Source organism: Dermochelys coriacea, chromosome 18 (genome assembly GCF_009764565.3).
Source record: "Dermochelys coriacea isolate rDerCor1 chromosome 18, rDerCor1.pri.v4, whole genome shotgun sequence".
NCBI lineage: Eukaryota > Metazoa > Chordata > Testudines > Dermochelyidae > Dermochelys > Dermochelys coriacea.
Window position 1 is genome coordinate 23,409,514 of NC_050085.1, and position 27,641 is coordinate 23,437,154.

Sequence of the window (27,641 nt, forward strand, 5' to 3'; positions counted from 1 at the left end):
CATGGGAATCCTGCAGAGAGATCTCTAGGAAAGTTTCCTGAAGGTACTCGGCAATCCTCTGCCAAAGGTTCCTTTGCAGGCTGCTTTGTTCCTTCCCCATGGTAGGAAACTTGCCTGTGCCATTCGGTAATCATTTGTGTAAGGACAAAAATGGCACACAGGCAAGCAGCATAGGGACCAGGGATGAAGCCACAAGCATGTAGTAGATGTACCCTCGCTTCCCTGCTTATCCTCAACAGTGAGATATCTGCAACAGTGACCCCTGCCTGTGGAAAAGTGTGAAAGAATTTTAGAATTTTTTCCCAAGTCGGCTGCACCACAACCCCTGCAGAGTGCTCTTTTCCCCATGTAGGCACCCCCTGCCCCAGCCAACACTCACCATGCTTTGGGTGTTTGTCTAGATGTGTGCTTGCCAAGACTCTGTAAGAAAATAATTGTTTGGTTCTAATAAAGAAAAAAAGGTAATTGTAGCTTCTTGCAGCCTCTGCCCCATAACAGGGAGGGCTGGCAGTGCTGTTCCCTTGCATTCTCTCTGCCATTAAATGAGGATTAGTAAAAATGAAGAATTTTCAAATTATAAGTGGCTTAGTGAAGTAGAGGGAGAGAGTGCCTCCCCTTTTGACAGCAAGCTGGGTGGGGATGCATGCTTTACTCAATAAATTGGACTGTGTTCCTAATTAATTTTTTGTTTTAGCCTTTTTGATCTGCAGTTTGTCGAGATTTTGCTGTCCTTGAAGACGGTGCCAGGGCTCACTATCTGCAGGAACAAGAGAATAAGAGCTGGAATCCACAGTAGGGAACAGAGCTGAAGCAGTTCTGCCATGGCAGTCCTTATCCCTTCTCTCCCCCGCTGACCTATTTCCAGGTTTTGTATGTGTTTCCTGCCTGCTTTTCCATAGACACTGAAGAGCAGTGGAAGGGTAAAGCTGCTCCAGTGTGCATTTCCTCTCGTCCAGCTAGTTGCTGCAGAATAAAACAGTTTGTTAACCCTTCCAGAGTTGATTTTAGAGGACAAATGTGAGGCAGTCTGTAGCAACCCAAACCTTGGACAAGAGCCACTGACTAATTAAAAAGAAAAGGAGTACTTGTGGCACCTTAGAGACTAACAAATTTATTAGAGCATAAGCTTTCGTGAGCTACAGCTCACTTCATCGGATGCATTTTGTCTGTCTGTATCTGTGCGAGTTTTTTCATGAAGTTGACAGATTTCCACTCTATACGGCTAAATTCAGTGCCTTGCATAATGACAGGTTTCAGAGTAGCAGCCGTGTTAGTCTGTATTCGCAAAAAGAAAAGGAGTACTTGTGGCACCTTAGAGACTAACAAATTTATTAGAGCATAAGCTTTCGTGAGCTACAGCTCACTTCATCGGATGCATTTTGTCTGTCTGTATCTGTGCGAGTTTTTTCATGAAGTTGACAGATTTCCACTCTATACGGCTAAATTCAGTGCCTTGCATAATGACAGGTTTCAGAGTAGCAGCCGTGTTAGTCTGTATTCGCAAAAAGAAAAGGAGTACTTGTGGCACCTTAGAGACTAACAAATTTATTAGAGCAAATGCATCCGATGAAGTGAGCTGTAGCTCACGAAAGCTTATGCTCTAATAAATTTGTTAGTCTCTAAGGTGCCACAAGTACTCCTTTTCTTTTTGCGAATACAGACTAACACGGCTGCTACTCTGAAACCTGACTAATTAAAGGTTTCAGAGTAGCAGCCGTGTTAGTCTGTATTCGCAAAAAGAAAAGGATTATTTGTGGCACCTTAGAGACTAACACATTTATTTGAGCATAAGCTTTCGTGAGCTACAGCATCCGATGAAAATGCATCCGATGAAGTGAGCTGTAGCTCACGAAAGCTTATGCTCAAATAAATTTGTTAGTCTCTAAGGTGCCACAAGTACTCCTTTTCTTTTGACTAATTAAAGAGGCCTCCTAATGGTCACTGGAATGTATTTGTCCTACTTACCCTGGGCAGCAGATGAATGGCACATAGAAGCTGATTTTAATTTTGCATTTTGCTATCCAAGTGCTTAATCCCTTTAATCCTTCACTCCATGGATGATGTTTTTTGTTTCTGTTAATTAGATGGAGTCTATACAGCCTCAGTGACTCAAATTTTAGGATAAATCTGTGCACTTAAAGAAGCTGGCTGGCCCAGGTCTTCTCAGGCAACATAACATTTAAAAGGACACTTTCAAGGTTATTGCATAGATGAATTGGCCTTTCCTGGCAGCCATCCATACAGAAGCTTCCCTTCACCATTCCAGAAGTGGATTCTTATTTATCAAATAGTTCTTAGTACTACAACAAATACTAATAAATCATCCCTGTGGTGTCTGATTTACTGCACGGCTGATAGTGATTGAAGTGGAAACCCTGCCTCCCTGAAAGGGAGATGATAAACAAGAGTAGGGACCGAACCAGGGTGAAGAGAGAAGGTATTTGTGCATCGGTTTGTTTATCATGGGGCACGCAGCAAAATGAACCTTACCTGCTGTATCAGGGATACAAGAATTAGCAAGGAGTGAATTTAGAGTGGGGGACGGGGACACATCCACTCCTGGTATTTTGAAGGGGAGACTTACAGTACAGGATCATTCCCCAAGAAGTCAGTGTTTGGCCTCCTATCCTTGTCCCTTTAATAAACTTGTATTTTTTTACTAAAGCTTTTAACACAGACAACGCCAAATGGAAACTATTAAAATGAGGCTGGAAGGCCCACAGAGATGAGTTGTGGGGAGAATGGGTAAGAACAGTATTGTAGCTAGAAGGGTGTATTGCCTGGTGGGGTCTAGTCTGAGCAACTATGCCAGATATTGGGTTGTGGCTGGCCAGCCTTTTTCTTATGGTTTTGTAATAATGGAATATGTTTTACCTTTCTTTACTTTTAGATTTTTATAAACAGGCTCCATGGTGAGCTCTGTGCATAGTCGTTATATAAAAACCCAGCTGGGATGACGCACAAGGAGTGTGTTGTCTCTAAGGCAGCCAAGGCACAAGATGTGTAGGGTGGTCTAAAAGTTAGTTAGGAGGGACATGTGGTTTTCTTCAGGGAATATTAGGTTTTAGTCTTACATGTCACAGGGGCATAAGCAACATATTTTTATTTGAGGGTGGTAGAATTTTGTCCACATTTAATAAAGTGAGATAAATGCATTTCTGTTCCAAATGCAGTGTTTCCTTTATTTATTAATGCAATACCTAAGTGTGTGTGTAGAGACGGGGGCAAGAGCCAAACCAATCACTAAGTCCCCAGTTGTGTCCACCCATTATTATTATTATTATCTAGCACAGTGGTGTCCTGGTCCGTGACTAGGGCATGCAGGTGCTACAGCCGAGGTGGGCAAACTACGGCCTGCAGGCCACATCCGGCTGACAGGACCGTCCTGCCTGGCCCCTGAGCTCCTGGCTGGGGAGGCTAGCCCCAAGCCTCTCCCCCACTGCTCCCCCTCCCCCGCAGCCTCAGCTCACTGTGCTGCCGGTGCAATGCTCTGGGCAGCAGGGCTGCGAGCTCTTGCCGGGCAGCGCAGCTGCAGAGCTGCGGCCTGACCCGGTGTTCTGTGCTGCACGGTGGCGTGGCTGGCTCCAGCTGGGTGGCATGGCGGCCTGTCCTGGTGCTCTGGGTGGCACGGCTGTAGCGCCGCCAGCCACTGGTGCTCCAGACAGCCTGGTAAGGGGGCAAGGAGAAGGGGGGGTTGGATGGAGGGCAAGGGAGTTCGGGGAGGTGGTTGGGGTGTGGATAGGGGTCGGGGTGGTCAGAGGTCGGGGAACAGGGGGGTTCGATGGGGCAGGGGTCCCAGGTGGTTGTCAGGGGACAGGGAACGGGGGGTTGGATGGGAGTCTGGGGGGGCATCAGGGAGTGAGAAGCGGGGGGGGGGGTCAGATAGGGGGCAGGGGCTGGGCCACACCTGGCTATGTGGGGAGGCACAGCCTCCCCTAACCGATCCTCCATACAATTTTGGAAACCTGAGGTGGCCCTCAGGCCAAAAAATTTGCCCGCCCCTGTGCTACGGTAATGCAAATAATCATAATCAACATCATCATAATAATTGTTGGTATTCTTATCTAAATCTAGATTTGGGAGTTGTCTCATTATGTCAAACTTTTGCTTTCTTATCCACTTTTCAATGGAAAGTAATGAGTGTTCCCTGAGCCTCTCTCGGAAAGTGACTTTCAGTTTCAGCACTGTGAAACCACTGCCCAAAAAACAACCCTCACTTGAATATTCCTATGGTTAGTGGTAGACCACAGCTCGGAGGAAAAATGCTAGGCAGCAAATGATATTCTGTTGCAAGGAATACATTTAAAACATAAAGTGAATAATTTAATGGCAAAGAAGATTATCCTGGAAGAGAGGTTAGGAATCTCTCTTAAACTATTAGTTTAAGCCAAGAAACTGAAAGAGTGAGAGCAAAAAAACAATCTCAAGTATCTAGCTCAAGTGTCTAGCTGACAATGGTGAAGACTAAAATTCCTGTCTTAGGAGAAGAGGTGCAGGTCCTAGTCACCATCAGGGAAGTTGCCCTTGTGCTCTTGACCTTCCAAAATACAGGTAATTGTTTTGTTGTTTGTTCTCAGAAGCAAATGCTGGCATGGCAGTCTTCTCACCTTTGAAACCATCCCACTTTATGAAAGATACAGGCATACTCTTCATCCAGCTCATCTGAATGTATTTTTTCTCTTTCACTGTTGAGATTTAAATGTCAGTACAACTTTATTATTGTTGCATGATATCACAAGAGAAGAAAGGTGTCAGTATTGTGATGCATGTGGTATTCTTCTACAGGTCAAATAATGCAAAATAAGAGATCCCATTCATGTTTAGGTATCACATTTAGGAATTTGATGTGGATAAATATAAACTTTTTAATCCCTTACCATTTTTTAAAAAACTCTAGTTTCTACAGATTCTGTACATTTTTGGCATTTTGGCATGCAGGAATTTTCACTACCTCTAATGGCACAAAATATGTACAGCCATCTGCAGCCAATATAGACAGATTCCTTAACTACAACATGGATGAAGTCTTTGGATTTCAGTGAACCTGCTTAAGATGTTATTTGCACAGGAGCGAATGAAATGTTTAAGAAATTGCATCAGTTGAAAACTTGGGCAGACCAATGAAATAATAGTCAATACAACCTGGCTTCTCCCACACGGTAAGCCATGATAAGCCTCTTCATGTCATCACTGGTGGGGACTTGTGCCGAAGGCACCTCTTAACAGAATAAGTTCTTAAAGGGATATTGCCATTTTGGATAGGTGTTTTTCCCCCTAAAGAAATGAGGACTGTGTGAATTGTTAAAACAGATTTCTGCATCCTTCTTAAAGGTCTTTCAATTACTAAAATATTCTGAATTAAATTCAAGTCTCAGGACACTTTCACCTGTTGTGAATGCCCACAGAGTGTGTGTGCGTGCGCCCTGGTACTTATATTTCAGAGAGTGCATGAGCTGCTCTTTGAGTGCATCACACACATTCAGCAGAGCCAGGCTTGGCAATATGTGCTTGTGTATCTTTAAAATATGCACATTGCCTGAAATAAACTGTTATCAGGCGTTTTCTTGAATCTTTATTTCTGTGATATCCTTCCTTGTGTCACTGAATGGATGCTCTGTTTTGCAAATTGGATATTAGAGATTGGACATGCTCTTAGGGAGCACAATGTGAACTGTAGACCCACCCCCCACTGTTCCTCAGCCGTTCTTGTTAACTGCTGGAAATGGCCCACCTTGATTATCACCACAAAAGGTTTTCCTCCTTCCCCCCCTCCTTCCTGCTGGTAATAGCTCATCTTAAGTGATCACTCTCCTTACAGTTTTCAGAGTAGCAGCCGTGTTAGTCTGTATTCGCAAAAAGAAAAGGAGTACTTGTGGCACCTTAGAGACTAACAAATTTATTAGAGCATAAGCTTTCGTGAGCTACAGCTCACTTCATCGGATGCATCCGATGAAGTGAGCTGTAGCTCACGAAAGCTTATGCTCTAATAAATTTGTTAGTCTCTAAGGTGCCACAAGTACTCCTTTTCTTTCTCCTTACAGTGTGTATGATAAAACCCATTGTTTCATGTTTTGTGTGTGCATATAAATCTCCCCACTGCATTTTCCACTGAATGCATCCGATGAAGTGAGCTGTAGCTCACGAAAACTTACGCTCAAATAAATTTGTTAATCTCTAAGGTGCCACAAGTACTCCTTTTCTTTTTTTTTTTTGAAAATAGTGTGCTTTCTTACCTTAGTGAATGCAGACTTTCAGTCAGAGGTTTGCCATGTCCATGGAACCTCCCTGAACATGCTCAATCACTTTGTTATGTTTAAAAAGACAAGATGTAACAATAGTTAATTTGTTTTTAGTGAGATGTATTTATTTTTTTGCAAGAAAGGAGTGATTTTTTTCAGGAGGGGGTTGGGTGACAGGAGTTGCATGTGTTAATTGTGGCTACAATGTTTGTGTACCTTTTTTCATTTTCCGGTCTTGTGTATCGCTACATGGGATGGTTCTTATATGATTCAATATAGGAAGCTTCTTTTCCTCCACTCTTCATATTTCATAGTGTGACTCAGAAGACAATTGTATTTGGCTTTTTGGTGGGATTTTAACTTACGAGACAATAGAATTCAGGATAACTGGTGTTGAACTGAAATGCTTCTGTCCCCCTGTGCTGAAGGACTTTTTTTCCCCCCTCTTGTATATTTCCCTCTTTTTTAGGATCACTGTCTTTGTTTCACACTCTGATTCAAGAAAGTGAAGTTGTGCTTTAGAGATTTGTGTACAGAGTGAACTCGTTTTTTCAACTCCACTTCGGGTGGCTTTGGGTTTGGAACAACGATCTTGTAAATGATACTAAAAGCTTTGTATTAAAAGTGCTTAAACTATTTAAGAATCTAAGAGTAAAATTTTCAAAAGTTCTTAGCTCCTTAGTCACTTAGGCACTTTTGAAAATTTTACTGAAAATTTTTTGGTATAATTTATTGTATACCATGTTTGTATTTCACTATGCTTCCGTTGTTCATTCTGCACATCATGCAGTCTTGCCATAGATTAAGAGTGAATTCAGGCATCCAAGTGTCTGTCACTTTCAAAACTGGGACTTAGCTGCTTTTGAAATTTTTACCTTTTATCTTGAGAGATCATTATTAGCAAAGCTAGACATCAAATATTCAAAAGTTAGACATCAAACTGAAAATTTGGTGCAATGACTTTTACATTAATCATTCAATATTCAGTACATTATATGAGAGTTCTTGTCACTGTGTCAAAAACACAGTTAAATATAATTGTAATGGTTTATTTGTCTATTGATGGATTTTCAGTTTACATTATTTGTCTTGGTTTAGGATCAGCTGTACTTTTGACCTCTGTCCCAAGCTAGGGAGTGCTGTGTATGTGATTTGGAAGAGACCACTTCTAAGGCCTTGACATCTGTATTGTCAAATAAGAATCAATGATTGGGCTAAGTAAAGCCATTAACTTTGGTTCCTGCAGACATACAAAACTACCTAAGACTTATTGCCCTTTAGCAAGCAACCCTGTGACCATCATACAAATAATATGCATTCTTTACGATATTTCTCATTTCTATGTAAATGTGTACTCTGTTTTTAAAAAGTCATTTAGAAATTGCATAATCAGTAGAAATAATCCCTCTGTATACTTACAAACCAGTCTAATGTTAACTTTAGGTTAAATATCAAACATTTTCTATGTGAGAAAGATACATTGGTGCAGCCTAAGGTGTGAATTTAAACTGATATAGTTAAACTGCTACAACTGACTCGATGGACACTCTAATGTCAGCTTGCGCATGACTTTTTTCCCTGTAGCTTCAGTTGTTAGGGAACAGATTTAAAAGTTTAAGATAAATTGACATAATCTACGTTTAAACTGAAATTAGAGTGTCTGCACAGGGACACTGATTTACCTAAATTGGTTTAAAAATTGGTGCAACTTTTCTATATAGACAGGCCAAATTAAGTGGCAGCTTGGTGTTTCCTGTTCTCTGCCTGTGGCATACAAGTTAATCTCCTGAATACTGAAATGGTTTAGTCTTTCTAAAATCTTTGGGCTTAACATAGGGACATCAGGGAAAAATTTAATGGCCTGTGATACACCAGAGGTCAGACTAGATAATCTAATGGTCCCTTCTGGCTTTAAACTCTATGAAACTATCATATGGAAATACTTGTACTCTGCAATCCTCTTCCAAACTTTTCTAGGAATGGCAGCCTTGTTTCTTCTCCTGCAATAGGAGACTTTCCCACTCTGCAGGGAGTTTGATTGTGCCTGGTTCCATTGAAGTAAACAGGCTAGCAGCATATGTGCCCATGTGGCTTTGGGACACAACTAGCAGCTGAGTTCTCTGTGTCTTTGTCACCCTCAAGCATCAGATATCAGCCAGAATCACCACTGCCTGTGAAAATATTCCCAATATTCACTGCACTTTCCGGATACCCATACCTGATGAGCCTAGCATTTAAAGTTTCCATGCAAAAGAATACCTCCCTTCCTCTCCACTAGCGTAGGCCGTACTCACCATACTTTGAGCCACAGAGTGGTGCTCTAATTAGGCACTCCAAAGCTATCATTTCTTATTAAAGGTATTTAAGAGAATAATGTATAGGAATTTGGAGACTTATCTTTCTCTGTCTGTTGTGACTAAATCTAATGGTGTATCTGACTGTATATTAGCAGCCTTTGACATGGTGGCCTTGAGGGGTGCCCCCTCCATGTGTGGTGAAGTTCTGATGCTGAACAGGAGGAGAAGATGACGACTAGGTAGGATATGTTCTGCAAGATTCTCCAATTCTTTATGGCCTTGGATAGTGAACAGAGGGCTTAGAGGGGTTATGTGATCATGACCATGGAGAAGGACCAAAAATGGAGACAGTGGTTCAGCAGGGGAGGGAAGAGGACCGAGAGGTGCATCAGGAAATGCACCAGGACATCATGGGTTTGGTGAAGCCACAAACTTGGATGTTGCAGACCGCTATTCATTAACATGCCCAAAGATCCTGGACTCAGTAGCTTTTCCAATCCTTAGAAAACTCCATGGTCAGTGCTTGCGGCACCCCCAAACACATTAGTTGGCAACATGGTGTGCATCCTTACCGCTGCCACTCCATGGTGGGGAAAACATGGAGAATCATAACACACATACACCGAACTGTGAAAACCACAGGATCAGAGTCAACCTGCTATATACATACATGAACATTAATGTTCACTGTTTACTTCTGTTTTTACTTGGTTTTAAAGTAAGTTTCACCATGTTACAGTGCTGCTAAGTGGTTTTTACCTTGTGTGTTTTCCTGTTTTAATTTTGCTGTCAATATCTTTGCACACAATAAAGTTCTGTTTTTTGGAAACTTAGAGAGTATCTTTATTAGTTTACACCAACCATTACAGAATTCATAGCAGGAGCCAGTTACCCACCGTATTTTACCTCCATACACAAGAAACATTATTTCATAAAGCATCAGACAATACTACTTTGGCTGACTGTTAAAAGGGTCTCGGGCCTCTGTCAGCTCTATAGCTCCACAGCTGGGTCTTCTGATAGCCCTTGTATCTGGCTGTTTCAGTTCAGCAGACAGCTGCTCCACTTCGTCCCTCCACCCTGGGGGTAGCTTTTCCTCCTTTGTCTCATAGTTATGATGCAGTATACAACATACAGCTATAACAATGGAGATGTTTGCTCACTGAGCTCCAATAATGAGTAAACAGCATCTGTGACCTTTCAATCTACAAAAAGCACGTTCAACAATCATTCTGCACCTGCTGAGCTGGTAATTTAATCTTTCTTTGGTGCTGTTGAGATGGTCAGTGTACAGCTTCATGAGCCAGAGGTAGACTTGATCCTCCAGAATCACTGTTGGCATTTCAACATTGGCGCTGGTAGTGTGTCAGTTGGGGAAGCTTGAAGCTTTTTGAAAAGTCCTGTGTTCTTAAAGATGCGAGCGTCAAGTACTTTTCTTGACCAGCCTTCACTGATATCAGTGAAGCATCTCCAGTGATTCACTAGTGCTTGCATAACCACGGCAAAAGTACCCTTTCAGTTTATATGTTGGCTGGAAGAGTAAGATGGTGCCAGAACAGGGAGATGCATCCTGTCTAATGCCTCACCTTAGTTTGAGAACCCCACTGCAGCAAATCCATCCACTGCACATTACTGAGAGTCACAGTCCTGTATAGCAGGAGATGCTTAATGGCCTTACACAATTGGATGACAATGGCCCCACTGTAGATTTTCCAACACCAAACTGATTACCCACTTACTGAAAAGAATGTGGCATTGCAAGCTTCCAGAGCATGATTTCCATTTGCTTCTCCATTGTCAGTGCAGCTCTGATTTTGGTGTCCCTGCGCTGGAGGTCTGGGATGAGCTTGGCACACAGATCGAGGAATTTTTGCAGCCGAAAATGATGTAGCCATTGCTTCTCATCCTAAACCTGCATTACGATGCAATCCCACCAATCAAGGCTCGTTTCTCAAGACCCAGAAGTGGCGATCTATCATGTGGAACTGCTTCATGAATGTCAGCAGCAGCCTGGCACCTTTTTTTTTCTGCATCCATCAGCATCCAGATCTTGTGCTTGAACAACTCTGCATCTTCCTCATTGCGCTCCTAGTTGCAGCAGAACTTGTTCAAGTTCTGCAAATACAGGTGGCTCCTGCATCTTATATTAGCAATGCTCATGAGAAGTGTGCTGAGCTGTGCAGGGTCCATGCTTCTGCAAAAGAAAGCAGTACATGGGACTGTAGAAGTTTTTTAAAAGGGCATGGAAATTATGGAATGGGGAGAGCATTTTGGGATGCAGGGCCTGCTCCAGGCACCAGCTTTCCAAGCAGGTGCTTGAGGTGGCATTCAGAATGGGACGGCAGTCCATGTGCCACGCTGGCAATTCGGTGGCAGCTCTGCCACTCTTCCCGCTATGGTGGTTTTTGGGCAGCAGCTCTGCCGCTCTTCCAGACGCAGCAGCAATTCGACAGCAGCTCCACTACTGTTTCGATGACAGCAATTCAGCAGCGACTGCTTGGGGCAGCAAAATTGGTAGAGCCACCCCTGATGGGATGGAGAAAGTGGTGTGGTGGGAACTTGATCCCTGAGCAAATTGCTGATATCCCACAGCACTGCGAAAATGTCCCACAAGGGATTGATCAGGATGTTGTCTCAGGGTACACGGGGATTCCTACCAGTGGTGCATCCATTTTACATCGATGCAACCACTCATGGTGCGTATGCGCAGCACTGACACAAGCACCCAAGTTTGCATGCACTGGAGCGATATAGAAGAGTTGGCAGCTGTATGCTGACATGATTTGCACTTGACAAACTTTATAGTGTAGACAGGGCCGTAATGCCAACCATAAAGAGTTAATTTAGTTGATAGTGCATGTGTGCAAGGGTTACCTTCAGATCCAATCAATGATTTCAGCTATCCTAGACAATCTGGATTGCTTTCAACTTTGTCAAGAATTTTCTGGGTTTGTTTGTTTTGTTTTTTTGCTGCTGTATGACACAGATTGTACTGAATCTTGACATACTAAAAACAGTCACCCTTTATTCCCCAAAGATGGCAGTGCAGGGCAGGGGAGGCACAAAGAAGTGGGGAATGATTAGTTTCTCCTTTTAGATTGAAATGCTTGTCTGCTTTAAAAAAAAATCCAATTGACTCAAGTGGTTTGAAATGTGCACCTCTCAATGTGGAATTTTCAGAGAGGCTTTTTCTTTCTTTGATAAGAGTGGTGCTGTCCAACTTTTATCTGAGATGGGGACTTGCAAAGGGAGAGGTAGTTTTATAACTGAAATCTCCGAGTACTATACATGCACATCTTGAATGCAATCACATGAACTGTTTAACATAATACTAATACTTATGTATTTAATGTGCTATATGTTCAGAGCACTGTACAGATATTAATTAATTCTCACACCACTCTGGGAAGTGGGGGAGTGGGTATTATTATTATCATCCCTGTTTTACAACTGAGAAAACTACAACAGAAAGGTGAAATGACCTACTCAAGGCTACACAGTGAGTCAGTGGCAGAGCCCCTGACTCCAAGTCATGTGTGGAATACATTAGTGTATTCAAAGATTCACTCTGCATCTTGTTTAGGTGGGTGGAGGATGTGTGTGGGATGAGGACAGTAGACGTTGTTAATAGATTTTGTGGTTTGCTTATGAATCAGTCTGTCTTCCACGTGAGTAATTCTTTTTGGTGGCTATTCATATGCTTAAGACTGTTATTACTAAATAGTAAGTTACACGCCTTTATGGCAATGGCTTCATACATAGAAAATATTGTGCAAAATAATTTGATTGCACCAAAGCAAATCCAATATCCATAGTTTCGTTGCTATGAAAGGAATGAAGTAATGACCATAGTACATTCAAGGAGAATTATTTTTTGAATTATTTGCTCTTTTATTCTAGCATGCTGAAATTGCAGAAATTGTCTTGGTTCTTTTGATATTTTCATTGTAGATGCTGCCATTCTCTGCATTTAAGCTGTTCCGCTAATACCTTTAACCTGCATAATTTGCTTTCTTGTTTTTTGCTTTTTTCCCTCTTAAAAATGCAAAATAAATAAAATATTTCCTCCTCTTCTTGCTCTAAGAAAAATGATTTACTCACAGCAAATTGTAGAATCGTATATAGACTGGACTGGTGGCATAGAAACACAAGAGTGGGTTGATCTGGATCTGCTCTCTTGACCTTAATCAAGTAGCTTCTTCAAGTTAGGAGGAGGAGACCATGTAGAAAATCATGCCAATCCCAACACATTGTCTTTCTTTGCTTGGATGTGATGAACAAGGCTGTTGTGAAAATTTGTTTATATCTTCTGTGTAACCCTTACTACCCTCACTTTATATTTGCATGTATATACAAGGGCATGCTAAACTTTCATGTCATTGGTGCAACCAAAGAGCAATCGACAATGAGGAAGAGGACGATTATTGCTTCAACCCTAGCACTAATACTAACAGCCCAAATGCAGCTGATGGCACGGGAGGATGGTGCAAACCAGAACAAGACCATAGCTGGAAATATTCAAAAGAGCTTCTCAGTAACATTAATTCAGACTGTGCTAAAAATTTATTAGAGTATAAGCTTTCGTGAGCTACAGCTCACTTCATCGGATGCATCCGATGAAGTGAGCTGTAGCTCACGAAAGCTTATGCTCTAATAAATTTGTTAGTCTCTAAGGTGCCACAAGTACTCCTTTTCTTTTTGCGAATACAGACTAACACGGTTGCTACTCTGAAACCTGTGCTAAAAATGTCACCTGAAACATGCTTAGGGAAAGCTGCCATTATACTAGACACCAAGTACTGTTCAGGAAAGCCTTTCTGAAGAGGACTAGAGCCTGTGAAACAGCTCTGTGGAGGGGCTCCAGAAACTCTCCTTGCAGCTGAGACAGGGAGATTGGGTTCAACTGCAGTAGGACAAGGAATCAGGGAACACAGGGAGAAAAGGTATATAGGAGATTTCTCTAAATGTCCTGGGGAAAGCCAGCTCAGACAATGAGAACTGTCCTGAACACAGCTCTAGGGACAGCAGATAGGTCTCATAGTCAGAGCTTCCCTTGGATAGGGTGAATCGGGGCAACCAATCCAGGCCCTGCACTTTGGGGGACCCTGCGGGCCAGCACAATTGGCCAGTGCAATTGGTCCCAGAAGAGACTAATCCATCACTTCTGTCCTGGGCCTCCCCATTCTGGGCTCTGCGCTTTGGGGGCCCCCGCAGGCTGGTGCAATTGGCCGGCGTGGTTGGTCCCAGAAGAGACGAATTCGTCACTTACTTCCTGGGCCCTGCACCCCCGAAGGATGGCCATGTTCACAGTAGAGCCAAAATAGGATGGGTCTCTCACATCTCCCTTTTAGGAAAGGAAACCCTGGCCTCAGATCAGGTACTAGTAATTAGATGCATTGGAGTTTAACCTTATCTGGGATTTCTCATTAGAAAATGCAGCCTACAAGTATAACTAACGCTACCCATGCAAAGACACAATGGTAAAAGAATTTGACCACCAAATAGTGTATCCGAATGGGAATAATAGTTTCACTGTTTATTATTATTCATATATTTTATTACAGCAGCACCAACAAATCACAGGAATTAGAAACGGAAAATGCCATTTAATACACTCTTGTAGACCATTCCCCTTTGGCCATGTTAGGATTATTCTCTATCTATATTCTTTGTCTAGTCTTGTTTAAAGTGTACCAAGTTATGGTGCTTTTGCCACTTACTATGATAGACAATTCCACAGCATAGTAGATCTTTGTGACAGGATTTTCATTTTAGTCATCACATGTTCAATAGCAGGGGGAGTGTATTGGGCTTTGGGAACCCTATAATGAAACAGTGTCTCGGGGAACCGAATTCAGTGGATATTGAGCGAACAAAAATCAAGTCAAAAACTTCCTTTTCTTTAATTAGAGGAACAAGAAAATCATCACCGCTTCTCTCTCTGCTCTTCTTGAGTGATGGAGGGCCAGTCCGGTTTCACTGTGTTTATAAAAGCTTTTGAGAGAGTCAAAGGATGCTAAAGCCAAATGCAGTGTTTGTTTTGGAAGGGAGAATTTTTGCTAAGGCTGATTGACTTGTGTTACTTCTCTTTGGGACTTTTTCCCAGTTTTGTCATTGTTGATTATTCTTTGATCCAGCATGCTGAGATTGGGAAGTTTTGGGATTACCATTAGCAATAGCTTCCTTTTTGACCAACTCTGCTTTTCTGATGGACCCACTTCTGGTCTCTTTCAATCATGTTTGATACTTGTGATTTTGCAGTTCTGTTCAGATGAGAATCCCCAGCAGTCTTGCAGCACTAACCCCCTGAAATGGCAGATGGCAGAACTAGAACTTGGGAATCAGGAGCAGTTCCTACAAAATGAAGAACTGTCTCAGAGACTGCAGGAAAAGGAGTAGACTCATGCAGTAGGTGAACCTTGAGCAGAAAGGAAGCACATTAGACCTCAGCAGTGGTGTTTCTCAAATTGGAAGTTCTAATTTGATTATATTTTTCTATGGGATTGTGTGCTACAAACAATCCTATCTTCATTATCTAAAGTACATATACCCTTGAGTCCATATACAGGCCACCGTGACAGGCTACTGGTTAAAACAACTTCAGTATCTCAGAATATTAAGATCTATTTTTAATAAAACCAAAAAAGTCACTTTGCATAGAAATAGCATAGATTTCTCCCTTTGCCCCTTGGAGCTGTTGCTGCTGCCTGCTTTCCATTAGTATCTCTTACTATTGATTTTCAACAAACTTTTTAATCTATTCTGCAGAGAGCAAGGAGGAACCAAGAATGCAATGACAACTATCGAGCAGCCCAGGTGGCTCAGGATGAGGTACAGGCTAAATGCAAGCTGTTCACATTTCTCTCATTTGTTTTTCTTGGCAGTTAGAAAATGTCTTCCTGGCCCGAGTGTGTGTGTATAATGTGGGGGATATCAGGGCAAAATTCCAGGACTGCGGAAGAAGGAGGTGGCTCTTCCTTAAAAATACTTCAAAAAAGGGGGAAACGCACTGCTTTCTTTAGCTTCCAAAGCCAATGCCACTTCATGGCCCAGTTGTTGGCATCAGAACAAATACGCATCAAATCCTTGAAGACGTATATGTTATCTCTGTAACATGCTGTCAGTTCCTGGATGAGTCAAACAGATTAGGAAAGTGAAAGCCTCCGTTCACACACACAGGTCCAGACCCTGTGGTAACTGCAGTAATAAGGGAAAAAACACAGCACAATATGAGTTTAAAATGGGGTTTGAATAAGATGTGAAATCTTGTAATGGTTACCCAAATATGGTGCTGGCTTAAGCTGCCTCTTGTTCCTGGATGTCCTGGCAGCAGCAGTTGCCAAGTGTTCCTTCTGATATCTTCTTATTATTTATTATTTATATGATTGTAGAACCTAGGAGCCCTAGTTATAGACCAGGATCCCATAGTGCAAGCGTGGCCAACCTGTGACTCTGGAGCCACATGCAGCTCTTCAGAAGTTAAAATGCGGCTCCTTGTATGGGCACCGACTCCAGGGCTGGAGCTACAGGTGCCAACTTTCCAATGTGCTGGGGGGTGCTCACTGTTCAACTCCTGGCTCTGCCACAGGCCCTGCCCCCACTCCAGCTGTTCCCATTCCCTCCCCTCAGCCTGCTGTGCCCTCGTTGCTCCCCTTCCCCCCCCGAGCCACCTGCATGCCATGAAATAGCTAATCGGCAGGTGTGGGGGAAGGAGGGGGAGGTGCTGATGGGCGGGGCTGCCGGTGGGTGGGAGGTGCTGGGAGCTTGGGCGTAGGAACTGATGGGGGGCTGCTGCCGTATTACTGTGGCTCTTTGGCAATGTACACTGGTAAATTCTGGCTCCTTCTCAGGCTCAGGTTGGCCACCCCTGCATAGTGCTATACATTGTACAAACATAGAATAAGAAGATGGTCCCTGCTCCAGAGAGCTTACAATCTAACACAAGAGACAGACAGATACAGACTGACTGGGGACTACAAGGAACAGAGAGACAATATTGGTCAGCATGATAGGCAGTGGTCTCAGCACACCAGTAGCCTAACCATTGCCAAGTTTTTGTAGGCCTCACTGCAAAGTAGTGTTAAGGGAGGATTTTGAAGAAGGTTGATGAGTTAGTTTTATAGGCGTTTACCAAGAGCTTCTCCCAAGTGTACAGATCAGTATGGGAGATAACAAAGGTACGTGTTTGAAAATTTTAACAAGTGAGTGATAGCGGCCAATTGGAGATAAGAGCTGACTCTGAGAGGAGATAGTTAGGAAGGGGATAGGTTGTGAAAGGTCTTGAAAGTGAAGACAAATAGCTTATGTTTGATATGATAGAGAAGAGGGAGCCAGTAAAGGGATGCAGAGAGAGGGGTGACATGGTCAAAGTGACAGGCTAGGAAAATGATCATTGCAGCAATATTTCAAATGGATATCAGTGGGGCAAGACTGCATTTGTCAAGGCTAGAGAAAAGGATTAAAGTATGTTGCAGTAGTTGAGACACAAGATGATGAAAGCCTAGACAAGAGTTTTAGCTGTATGGATGGATAGAAAAGGCTGTATCGTAGATAGAATCTGCAAGACTTACACATAGCCTGGTTATGAGGATCTAGCAAGAGGTCTGAGTCAAAGATGTCACTGAGGTTACAGGCCTGAGGGTCTGGTGGAATGGTGGTGTTATCCAGAGTGATTGAGAAAGTGGGGAGGAAAATTAAGAGCTCTCTTTTAACATGTTTAGTTTAAGTTGATGGCTACATATCCACAGGGAGATGTCAGAGAGGCTGAGATTTTAGTTTGGAGAGAAGGACACAAGTCTGGGCTAGAGAGGTAGATCTGTGAGTCATCTCCAGAGAGATGGTAGTTGAATTTATGTTTGTGGATGAGATTATCTGCCTTTGGGAAGCAGGTTATGTCCTTTCCTTTCAGATCCAGAGCTCACCATGGTTACTTACACATTGTCATCTCAAGGCTAGTTGGGTACAATGCTGCCTAGATGGGGCTTTACACTTAAACTAGTTGGAAGTAGCAGCTAGTGAAGAATCAGCTCCCCACTTATTAAGTGGGAGTGCTGTCTGTTACCAGCACTCCCAGCTATCTTCGAGACACCACTGACTTCCTGAGGAAACTACAATCCATTGGTGATCTTCCTAAAAGCACCATCCTAGCCACTATGGATGTAGAAGCCTCTACACCAACATTCCACACAAAGATGGACTACAAGCCGTCAGGAACAGTATCCCCGATAATGTCACGGCTAACCTGGTGGCTGAACTTTGTGACTTTGTCCTCACCCATAACTATTTCACATTTGGGGACAATGTATACCTTCAAATCAGCGGCACTGCGATGGGTACCCGCATGGCCCCACAGTATGCCAACATTTTTATGGCTGACTTAGAACAACGCTTCCTCAGCTCTCGTCCCCTAATGCCCCTACTCTACTTGCACTACATTGATGACATCTTCATCATCTGGACCCATGGAAAAGAAGCCCTTGAGGAATTCCACCAGGATTTCAACAATTTCCATCCCACCATCAACCTCAGCCTGGACCAGTCCACACAAGAGATCCACTTCCTGGACACTATGGTGCTAATAAGCGATGGTCACATAAACACCACCCTATATCGGAAACCTACTGACCGCTATTCCTACCTACATGCCTCTAGCTTTCATCCAGATCATACCACACGATCCATTGTCTACAGCCAAGCTCTACGATATAACCGCATTTGCTCCAATCCGTCAGACAGAGACAAACACCTACAAGATCTCTATCAAGCATTCTTACAACTACAATACCCATCTGCTGAAGTGAAGAAACAGACTGATGGAGCCAGAAGAGTATCCAGAAGTCACCTACTACAGGACAGGCCCAACAAAGAAAATAACAGAACGCCACTAGCCATCACCTTCAGCCCCCAACTAAAACCTCTCCAACGCATCATCAAGGATCTACAACCTATCCTGAAGGATGACCCATCACACTCGCAGATCTTGGGAGACAGGCCAGTCCTTGCTTACAGACAGCCCCCCAACCTGAAGCAAATACTCACCAGCAACCACACACCGCACAACAGAACTACTAACCCAGGAACCTGTCCTTGCAACAAAGCCCGTTGCCAACTCTGTCCACATATCTATTCAGGGGACACCATCATAGGGCCAAATCACATCAGCCACACTATCAGAGGCTCGTTCACCTGCGCATCTACCAATGTGATCTATGCCATCATGTGCCAGCAATGCCCCTCTGCCATGTACATTGGTCAAACTGGACAGTCTCTATGTAAAAGAATAAATGGACACAAATCAGACGTCAAGAATTATAACATTCAAAAACCAGTTGGAGAACACTTCAATCTCTCTGGTCACTCGATCACAGACCTAAGAGTGGCTATCCTTCAACAAAAAAACTTCAAAAACAGACTCCAACGAGAGACTGCTGAATTGGAATTAATTTGCAAACTGGATACAATTAACTTAGGCTTGAATAGAGACTGGGAATGGATGAGTCATTATACAAAGTAAAAAGAAAAGGAGTACTTGTGGCACCTTAGAGACTAACAAATTTATTAGAGCATAAGCTTTCGTGAGCTACAGCTCACTCCGATGAAGTGAGCTGTAGCTCACGAAAGCTTATGCTCTAATAAATTTGTTAGTCTCTAAGGTGCCACAAGTACTCCTTTTCTTTTTGCGAATACAGACTAACACGGCTGCTACTCTGAAACCACTTATTAAGCAATGTTTCCTGCTAAGAGCACATCACAGGATAGCTCTGCAAGCTGCACTAGTTGCCAGGTGACTTCTGATTTCATGCTATTGGCTTCGATCTAAAAAGTCCTAAATGGTTTGGATCCTACCTGCCTGAGACCTCCTCATGTGATAAACCAGTAGTTACAGTTGCCCAAGACGCCCAAGCTAACAGCCTCCTGGTTTAAATGGGACCGAACTAGTGGCAGGGTGTTTCTCCATGAGAAGTCCTTGACCCTATAACTCACTTCGCACCTTGGGTCACCAAAGCCCAAATTTGGTGACTTTATGCCAAAAGTCATGTTCCTCTTGGGGTGAGAAGATTTGTTTGTTTTATAGCTGGCCGTGAAATCCTGTGTAATGCACCTTGACCTGTGATAGATGCAGGGCTGTCTTTCTGTTGTAGGCAGTAGTTAAGGACAACTACACTATGAAATTAGGTTGAATTTATAGAAGTTGATTTTTAGGAAGCGATGTTGTACAATTGATTGTGTGTGTCCCCTCTAAGCGCATTAAGTTGACGGAGTGCATCCACAGTACTTTGGCTAGCATAGCCTTTCGGAGCGTTGCACTGTGGGTATCTATCCCACAGTTCCTCCTGCCCATTGGAATTCTGGGTTGAGCTCCCAATGCCTGATGGGGCAAAAACATTGTCACGGGTGGTTTTGGGTACAGTCACCCCTCCCACCATGAAAGCAATGGAAGACAATTGTTTCACGCCTTTTTTCTGTGCAGACGCCATACTGCTGTCAGTTCCCAGGGCTTTTCCTGTCTACCTGGCCAGTGCATCTGAGTTGAGAGTGCTGTCCAGAGCAGTCACAATGGAGCACTCTGGGATAGCTCCCGGAGGCCAATACCATGGAACTGCGTCCATACTACCCCAAATTCGACCCAGTGAGGTCAATTTTAGTGCTAAACCCCTCTCCAGGGAGGAGTACAGAAATCTATTTTAAGAGCCCTTTAAGTCAACAAAATAGGCTTGGTCATGTGGACGGGTGCAGGGTTAAATTGACCTAACGCTGCTAAATTTGACCTAAACTCGTAGTGTAGACCCATGTTTGCATGTCTGTATCTCTGTCCAGGTTGTTTTTGGACCTTTAAAACCATGTTTGTGTGCTCAGTGAGAGCTAACATTCTTTCACACTGTCTCATGACACTCCAGGAGACTGCTAGATATATGCAGAACCAAGAACTGAAAGCCCAGTGGAGATCTCATGAGACAAACCTGGAGACAGAGAACAGTGATGAGGGGAACAACTTATCTGAGCCAAGGAGAAGCAAGGACAAGAAGGTAACATGTTAAGTGTCTATCACTTGGACAAAATACTCCAGGTCACAAAAAGACCTAGCTAATGAGACTGAAGACCGTACATAGAGTCCTCTGTGCTTTTATAGCGGCAAAGAGTCCTGTGGCACCTTATAGACTAACAGACATATTGGAGCATAAGCTTTCATGGGCCCCATGCATCCGACGAAGTGGGTATTCATCCACTAAAGCTTATGCTCCAATACGTCTGTTAGTCAATAAGGTGCCACAGGACTCTCTGCCGCTTTTACAGATCCAGACTAACACGTCTATGCCTCTGATACTTGTGCTTTTATAGTTACAGCAAACAAAATAATGTGGAAATCTGTCCCAAGGGTTCTATCCTATCTGTCCCAAAAATATTTTTGCAAGGTAGGTGCCAGAAACAAAATTCCCCTAAAGGCTTACTGATCAGAGAAGAGGAGATGCCTGACAGATCAGGGCATCAAAACAAGCTGTGGAGGTTAGTATAGGAAAAATAGAAATGAAAAATAAGCAAAATGCTTGAAAGTTTCTCTGCTCCTCACCAGTTCAAAAATAAAACAACCAGTCCCCTTCATTTCCTACAAAGCAATCTCCATGTTCTGGCAAGCCCTGGTTTTGGGTTTTGGAGCTCCTCTGCACAGTTGACACAATTACCAGCACAGCTGTTCACAGTAATCACAAAGATGTAATTTACATAATCTAATGCTGTCCATGCCAAGTGGAGTCAAGCTTCAGTGCTTTATTCACTGGAAGAATTGGTGATATTCTATTCTAAAGGAGCTCATGGGAATATATCATCAGCTGATGGAACCAAAGACTCAGGCAGAAGGGACCCAGCAGGAGAGTGGGGTAGAAAAAAACAAAGAATTAAGAGAAACTTCAGCCACATGAGGAGCTGGTAATGCTTGACCCTTTTCTCTCTGAGGGGTAGTGAGGAATCCAAGCAGCTGACCTCTATTCAAAGTTCTCCAGATCTACTGAAGCAACAAAGAATAGTGTGTGTTTCTTTGAGCTGTGGCAGGCATCTAATTGTCTGGCTCAATAAGTAGAGGCCTGGATACTTCTTATATGGATCTGGAGGAGAGAATAGGAGTTGAATTGGTCAGCCTGGTTAATGGCTACAAATTTATTTTGATAACTCAGATTCTCCCATTCCTGAAAAATTCTGTTTCAAATTAAAACCTTAAATTGGTGCCAGCCATTGAACTATGCTACCCTAATAACCTTCAGGTTAGAGGGAAGGCTGCTTAACACCCCTAACATGTAAAGGTCTAATGTGGATGTCATGGTAGTAGACAGAGAGGTGATTGCAGATGAGATCATAAGGCTGAGAGTGCTTGTAGCCAGGGGTAGCTCTATCCATTTTGCCGCCCCAAGCAGTCGCTGACAAAGCCGATGCAGCATGAAGAGTGGCAGAGCTGCCGCGGGACACGGACTGCCGCCCCATTCTAAACGCCGTCCCAAGCACCTGCTTGGAAAGCTGGGGCCTGGAGCTGGCCCTGCTTGCAACCTCTTACACACACTTGCTCTCTAGCTGTGGTGGTTAGCTAACAAGCTCACTGGTCTGAGCGATACCACCCCCGGAAGGAAAGATTTCATCACACAGTGCTATTGGGCAGACACCTACCAGAGTTCAAAACACCCACACTGAGGGAGCAGCGGTTTAAAGCAACCTGCAGCAATTTCCATTATGCAGTCAATGGCTGAAATGAATTCTAACATTAGCTGTGGGATGAAAGAAATATTGTCTAAAGTATAACTGTAAACTATTTATTTGAATGAACTTAGAGGCCTTAATTCAGAACCAGCTCCCAATTTTCAGACCCCTTTAGTCTCTGGCAAAGTTGCTAACATTATTAGAGTTCAGCAATTCCTCTGAACTACATTAAGGTTAGTTTCAAGAAAAGTCCCATGAAGTATTTACCTTTTTAAGGAAAAACTATTCATTGTTGTATCATTACTTGGGAAAGGTAGGGGATCTTTCCCCATTCCCTGCTTCATTTGGGATGAGATCAGACATGTGAATTTCAGCTACTGAATTACAATTTCCTTAAATGAAGAATAAAAAATGAAGTTGGTCCAATAAAAGATATTACCTCATCCACCTTGTCTCTGAATAAAAAAATGAAACTATAATGCTGACAGCCAAATGTGGCACAGGACAAGGAGTGTCTACTCTGAGCATCCAGGGGATTGTCCAGGGCAGTGCTGTGGGTAGCCATGTGATCTAAAACGGACAGTCAGAACATATGACACATGCCAGTGCTGACCATGGTTTGCTCCTGGGAGTGATGCACTTTTGGATCTGGGGTAGCATGTGCTTATGTTCCTTTGCCTTCTGAATATCAGAAGCCAACTCATGCAACTGTGTGGCAGAAGGGAAGGAGTATCATTATCACAAAAGGAGAGGGATTTCTTGAAGCTGTGAGTAGGATTTGACATGCCAGAGACTTCTAGCTAGCATTTGCAAAACATTGTATATTACAGGTATCTTTCATAAGTCGGTTTGCACCCAGTGCTTCTACTTATTGTATTGTCAAAAGAAAAGGAGGACTTGTGGCACCTTACAGACTAACAAATTTATTTGAGCATAAGCTTTTGTGAGTACTGTGCTGCTCTTTGGTGTATCCCAAGGGACTCAGTAACACTGACTTTTTTCCAATACATCAGAAGTAGCAAATGTGGCTGAAATGAAATTCTTTGCTAGCTCTCAGCCTTTGGCTTATCAATGAGGCAGCATGGTTTCACGGGCTGCATTCTTACTCTAGTTCAGATGCTGACTTGCTGACTTGTGAGACAAGTCTTGAACCTCTTAGTATCCATTCCACCATCTATAAAATGGGGATGATAATCCATCTCTCACTGGGAGGTCATGAAGATTAATTAGCTAACATGTAGACAGCACAGTATAAGTAACATAGGGTCAAAAGTTTACCTTCAAAGTGTTGGCAGGTTACAATTCAAATACAATAGTGTGTTCCTAATACCAATTGGGGGATTTCATGAATCTACACAAAATTATAAGAACCAAATTATTCAAGCTTGGTCTCACTATAGATCTTAATAACCTTCCTCCTTGGTCAATGTACACCACAGAGCTGCCTGTCTGTCTTCTGTCTCATGGATCAAGTGAGCATAAACTCTTGTTATTGTTTTAATATAAAGATGTATGGCTAGATGCTGAGGTACCTGGATCCCCAGTCAGAGGTCAGACCCTGGAAAGGTCAGACTTCCCAACACAAGGAGGCAGCATAGACAGAACAAAGTAGGTGTTTTTATTCAGACTAGTAATCTCTTGTATGTATATATTCTGGACTATTTTAGGGCCTTGTATACTTGTGAGGGGTAAAGTTTTAGAGCCTTGTGTAGAAGAGTTATTTTCCAGCTAGTGCAATGCTCTCTCTATACCGCAGTCTCTTTGCATGCAATGGGGTCTCAGTTTCATAACAGTTCAAAGGGCAGTTTGAGGAAATAAAGATCCAAGATATTCAATGATTTTCCCAGTACTTTCCCTGTCTAAACTAATGTACAATGTTGATGTATCAGTCACTCAAGGTAGATAAAAGAACAAGAAATACATGCTACAGTGTGTCCAGAACTTAAAGTTGCAGCTGAAATGTGTTCTTGTAAACTCCATCTGAATATATTAGGGAACAAATCCAAATTTTGATATACCAGCATTCCAACTTCAGGAGACGCTTCTGAATTCTGAATAATCAAAGTTTACCTTAAAGAAGTTAATCTATGTTATAGCCCACCACAAAACAACCTGAATGCACTAATAGAGACATACATGGGGCATGGTAATAAGATACCCCTGAATGTTCTTCTAGGAGGTATGAGGTGAGAGTAAGAGTTACTCTTGCTGTAAGAGAGGACTGAAATAGAACAGTACAAGTTTCAGATCAAGATTGCCCAGATAAGAAATGACTAGCTATCTTAGTTCTGTAAACATATACGTTCAGAAACTGTCTTCAGACATTTGGAGAAGAAAACTTACAAATATGAAATGCTAAAGATGCAAATAAAAAGGCAAAAGTATGTAAATCTGCTGTAACATTCAACGTTTCCACAGGCAACAATTTCCTCCAAATACTGATGAAGATCTGGACCCAACTTTTAAGTCAAAAAAGACAAAACCACCTGCTGAAGTGTTTGCATCCTGCTCCCATGGTAATAATATTAGCCATGCTTAGCTCCACAATCTAATGCTTAATAAAGCCAACTGTCTTCTCACATTCCAGTCCATGCAGGAGTGGTGTTGGAATCTCTCTCTGATATTTTTTCTATTACCTATATAAAATGAAATCTGAACCCTCATTAATCTAATGTTCCCACTATCCCACATGTGCCATAGTTTCCGGTAGGTCCACTTGTGTACAAAGTCCAATCCTCACATCTCTTATGATAGGATTCCTCATCAGCACTGGATTGCTAGTGTACATTTGGCAAATGTGATGACATTATATATGGGGAAACAGTAACTCTGCCTGTAAACAATGACTTGAGAAAAATTGGAGGAGTGATAAATAAAGAGGATAGGTGACGGATACATAGCAATCTGGATCATTTGGTAAACTGTGCAAGCAAACTATCTGTTTTAATATGATTAAAGGTAAATGTATATATTTAGGAATAAAGAATGTAGGCCATACTTACAGAATGGTGGGGGTGAGGGGGACTGTACCCTGGGAAGCAGTGACTCTGAAAATGATGTGTGGGCTGTGGTGGATAATCGACTGAAAATGAATTCAGTGCTGTGGCCAAAAGAGCTAATGCAATCCTGAGATGTATAAACAGGGGAATCTTGAGTAGGAGTTGAGAGGTTATTTTACCTCTGTATTACGCACTAGTCTGATCACTGCAGGAATACTATATCCAGTTTTGGTGTCAACAATTCAAGAAGGATGTTGATAAATTTGGAGAGGGATCAGAGAAGAGCCACAAGAATGATTCAAGGATTAGAAAACTTGCCTTACAGCAATAGATGCAAAGAGCTCAGTTCTATTTAGTTTAACAAAGAAAGGTTAAGGTGTGACTTAATTACAATTTATAGGTACCTACAAAGGGAACAAATATTTAATAATGGGCTTTTCAGTCTACCAGAGAGGTATTATATAACATGAGCCAATGGAAGTTGAAGCTAGAAAAAATTCAGATTGAAAAATAAAGTATAAATTTTAACAGCATAATTAACCATTGGAACAATTTATGGGGGTCATGGTGGATACTCCATCACTGGCAATTTTTAAATCAAGATTGGATGTTTTTCTAAAAGATATGCTGTAGAAATTTTTTTGGGTTAGTTCTGTGTTACACAGGAGCTCAGACTAGATGTTCATATTGGTCCCCTTCTGGTCTTAGAATCTCTCCCATTCTTTCAAATAACACTTTTTAAATGAGGAATTTATACCTGTAACCCGTGACACCTAGTGGCTCATTTTAGTCCTCCTGCCATTTCTAATACAGCTGGAGTTATTCATTCTATTCCTTCTTTTTTGCAGCTGCCCAGTCACACACTGTTCCAGTTGATGGCCTCTTTGATTATATGGATGATACCATTGGACCTGCCTTTATTTCACTGACCAAATGTCAGCCTGAAAAGCTAGGACACCAAAAATCCAGGGACAAGAAGGAAGGCTGTAAGCAGCAGTGAATCCTAGAGCCTACTTCCTCTAGCAACAATAAAATATATTTCTTCGCCATAGTTGTGTGTTGAATGATGAGTCCTTCTTTCTGTCTTAATTACCAATGACCAGATCTACATAATGCAATTCCTTCCCTGTTCAAGATTTGCTTTATTACTTTGGTGGAGCCTTTTACGGAACTCTGGTGGATGCACAGTGAGGTTGCTATTCCTGTGTGTTAATGGACATTGAATCATCATAGTTGCTGTATATTAAAATTCAGTTTTAGATGAAAGTTTAACTCTGAGAGAAGTAATTTGTCATGTTGTTGTTAATACAATCAGGGAGGAATCCAAAAGTCTGCATGCCACTTTTTCCAGGATCTTTAGGGAGCAAATTGTTTCAAACAATTAGATGTGCCATCATGAATTATTGAGTTGAACTATGATGCTACTATTGCAGTTGAAATACAACTGTACAGTATATTACTTGTTTACCTGCCAGTGGGATTAGATCTGAATTCCTTATTTTGTCTTGTTAGAATTAAGACTTCAGCACAACTGCAGTGAGACTAGACATGTGCAACCTAATTGCTCATTATATTTTCCTCAATACTGCTTGGACAAACTTACCTCATTTTTTTCATAAGAGAAGAAAATGTCTTGAAAATATTTTCCAGAAAGTATTGAAGAAATTAAACTTGAAAAGATGTGAACGATAGCTTAACATTTCTCTTGAAGACTGTCATGTAAGTTGAGGAGACTGCATGTGATACTGCAAACTGCAGTAGACACTTCTGACATGCTGAAAGGGAAAGGAGCTTTTCAGCTGTATCTACAATATACATGATGATAAATGAGGGTTTTTCAAAAGCACCATTATTTCAGAAGAACATGTACTTCTCTGGGATCTAGAGCGGGAACAGGCCATTCATTGTGAATATAGTAAAGGCAGGTACTACTGGAATATGTTCTAGGGAGTACATGAGCCCATGGCTAAGATTTTAATATTTTATAAAGACACTTTACAGATTACTATTGATAATTCAAATGCTGTAAAAGTTTTGAGATGTTAAATAGATTTGCTATAGATATTATTCACTTGAGATTACCTTGTTTTTGACATGGAGCATATTGAAGTGCAAAGCACATTGTTTAAAATTGGTGCTAATGTTTTAGTTTTGCACTTTCATGTGTGTTCATTTTCTGCTTCTTGCACCTTTCATAAAATCCAGTAGCACAGGCTGCTGTTCAGCAGTTCTGTTGGCAAATAAGAACTGTGTCCCTTGTAGGAAATGCCCTGGTAGTGTTCTGAACCTTCCTTTGCATTTGTACCATGTGTTAATTTCAAGCTCGTTTTATAAACCTACTTGTACATGTATGCATTATGCCCTTCATATTTCAAGTTAAATAAAATAGAAGTTTTTTAAATGGAAGTTAGCCAAAAGAGGCT

The 27,641-nt window shown here is 42.2% G+C and overlaps 1 long non-coding RNA gene across 7 annotated transcripts; it reads left to right on the forward strand.

The window, feature by feature from the left end:
• Positions 1-4,207: 4,207 nt before the first annotated feature.
• Positions 4,208-27,624, forward strand: LOC122457074. Of its 7 annotated transcripts, none has more exons than XR_006276377.1 (7): positions 4,208-4,551; positions 14,798-14,944; positions 15,305-15,367; positions 20,434-21,040; positions 23,728-23,827; positions 24,638-24,735; positions 26,067-27,624. It is a non-coding gene; the product is annotated as an uncharacterized LOC122457074 (long non-coding RNA). The 7 variants fall into 7 exon arrangements; XR_006276373.1 differs by having other exon boundaries at positions 20,434-20,562; positions 20,876-21,040; positions 23,728-24,735; XR_006276375.1 differs by having other exon boundaries at positions 20,434-20,562; positions 20,954-21,040; positions 23,728-24,735.
• Positions 27,625-27,641: the final 17 nt, after the last annotated feature.